This window comes from Pipistrellus hanaki, assembly GCF_964339955.1.
Source record: "Pipistrellus hanaki genome assembly, chromosome: 2".
NCBI classification, from domain to species: domain Eukaryota; kingdom Metazoa; phylum Chordata; class Mammalia; order Chiroptera; family Vespertilionidae; genus Pipistrellus; species Pipistrellus hanaki.
In genome coordinates this window covers 53,814,137-53,817,073 of record NC_140504.1, presented here as the reverse complement: position 1 = coordinate 53,817,073, position 2,937 = coordinate 53,814,137, and positions in this window count along the sequence as shown.

Below are 2,937 nucleotides of genomic sequence, written 5' to 3'. Positions count from 1 at the left end.
AAGAAGAAGAAAATGAATTTCTTTTCACCCCTAACCCTTACTCAGTTTCTGAATTCCAACTCCTTCATGTGACAAACTCAGCCACCATGATGCAAGCATTGCTGCGTCAGAAGGTTTCAATGTGAACCAGACAAACTTCCCCGTTCCCTTCTGCCTCTGAAGTTCTGTATTTCAGATTGATGACCTGGTGTCCCCAACAGTCTGCTTAAATTCCGCCCCCAGTGAATGAGGTGGAGGACGATTTTTCCAACACTTTCCTCCTGATTACACAGCAAGTTTCCCCTGGGGACACTTCTTACTGTCTCCAGCCAAACTCCAGATTTATCTATTTATTACTCCCTCCCATTATTTATGAAAATGAAAGGTTTAATAGGGGGAGGAAATTGGGGTGAAATAAGAGCAGGAATAAAAAGTAACACCGTGCATAATATTAAAACACAGAAATGCGCTCTTTTGGTTTCTGTCTTAGCTAGAGCGGGGCCACACTTTGGCTTGCAGTTTCCTAACAGTCAGTGCAGAGAGGAACACAGGAGCTAGAAGAGGCATACGCCTATGATGTCGTTTAGGTCCGTTTTTCCAAGGAAGACCAGTATTTCTGCTCGTTTAGAGATACGTCCCCCTGCTAGGCTGGAGCGAGCAGGCTTCCACCAGCATGAGAGCCAATGGTTAAATAGCAAGGATGTTTGCAAGTTGGTTGTGAAACCGTGATAGCTGGGAATCTGCCAATGGGGGCGATATTCAGCCAACATTACAAATCAAGGCTCTTCTACCCTTTGGTTTTGTTTATTTATTTGTTTGTTTGTTTGTTTGTTTCACCTTCGGAAAGCACACCACTGCATGTTCCAGTGGCACTTGTCAGGAGACACTAGACGAGGCCAGAGTTGCTGCAGGAATGTAGCAGAAACATCCCTTGGGAGAAGAGAGCGGGAATATATGCCCAGGGCCAGAGAATGTGGAGTATGCCTCAGCTTTCACCTACCCTACCTCAGTCCTGCCAGCTTCCCAATACTACCCTTTGGAATTTCATACATGGGCTTACAAAAAATGCTATGCCCCATGAGGGTCAGATATATATCTCCATTCACAATAGAAAGAGTCTTGACTTGGGGTGGTGAACACACAATACTCTATACAGATGATGTGTCATAGAACGGTACACCTGAAACCTATATAATCTTATTAACCAATGTCACCCCAATAAATTCAATTTTAAAAATGCATCCAGCCAAAACCGATTTGGCTCAGCGTTAGAGCGTCGGTCTGTGGACTGAAAGGTCCCAGGTTCAATTCCGGTCAAGGGCATGTACCTTGGTTGCGGGCACATCCCCGATAGGGGGTGTGCAAAAGGCAGCTGGTCGATGTTTCTCTCTCATCAACGTTTCTAGCTCTCTATCTCTCTCCCTTCCTCTCTGTAAAAAATCAATAAAATATATTTTAAAAATGCATCCAAAGAAACTGGGAGAGGCTCAGGTGAAGGATTTTATGTTTTCCTCTAGGTCAGCATTCCCCAAGCCTATGTTTCACAGCATGTAACAAGTGTCCTTGCGGGGAAGGAGGGGAGCCATGAAAATGTTCGATGCCAACATAGCTTTGGGAAGGAGCAGGTCACAGTAAGCAGTTATCTTTTCTTAACTTTATTTTTATTGTTGGCACTATTACAAATGTCCCACTCCCACCCTTCTGCCCACCTCCACCCAGCCTCCTCCCCCCTTTTCCTTCTGGCTAATCCCTCCCTCTTCTTTCATCCAGCCTCCCCATCCACCTCCCACCCCTGACAGATGTCAGTCTGTCCCATGCATCCATCCCTCTGTTTCTGTTTTGTTCATTAGACTCCACATATATTGTAGTATTTGTCTTTCTCTAAGCAGTTATCTTTAGAAGGTGACTGTGCCTTGTGGCCCAGAGTACACATCAATTCTCCTACTTATTTTACCCCAGAACATTTCGTGGTCAAGCTTGGGACACCAGACCGAAAATACACTCTCTTGGTGGTCAAGCTTTTTGGGGATTTTGAAAGACAACCTGGGACATTATTCCACAGGAATATTTCTTTCCTGCAGGACTTGAAGCTCTAGCATTTTTCTTTTCTTTTAATATATTTTTATTGATTTCAGAGAGGAAGGAAGAAGGAAAGAGAGAAAAACATCAATGATGAGAGAGAATCATTGATCCGCTGTCTCCTGCATACCCCCTACTAGTAATCAAGCCCACAGCCCGGGCATGTGCTCTTGACCAGAATTGAACCCAAGACCCTTCAGGCCGACAATCTATCCACTGGGCCAAACCTGCTGGAGCTGGCTTTTTTTTTTTTTTTAATGACAACATGACTTGCACGTCTGCTTTTCACCTGAACCATTTCATTAAGCCTGTGGGTATCCACACATCCATCAGCAGCGCTGACTTAAGGGAAACATTTCAGGACAACACATTTCTTAACTCGTGGCCTGTGTGGGACACAGGCATTGGCCATATCAAAGCCTCCAAGCGTGTGTACATTTCAGCTCACGAGGTTCTAGAGCAGAGAATGTGCCTTTCTTGTCATTGTTTAACCTTGAGTTTTTACCCCCACCCCTCAAATCCCATTCTGTTTTTTTTATTCTTTTCTGTCTTTCCCCTTCTCCTTGAGCTAGCCTTCTAGACTCCTACAATGGTTTATCATGTCTACATACTCCACACATGCATTCACTCACTTAGTCACTTAGGGGCCCCCTCTGTGTTCCAGGCCGCAAACGAGACAGACCAGGCTCTGTCCTCAGGAAGCTCCTAGTACAATATATGTAAGTGTTTGTTTCCACTCCTATTTGTTGTCTTTATTTGCTTTGTCTTGGCCATTTCTCCCCACTTTGCTGGGTGCCCATGCTGCTCCTGCCCACCCGGGTCATCCTTTCTCCTCCCTTCCCCGATAGCTTTTCCAATGACTAACAGGAACCCAGCTCA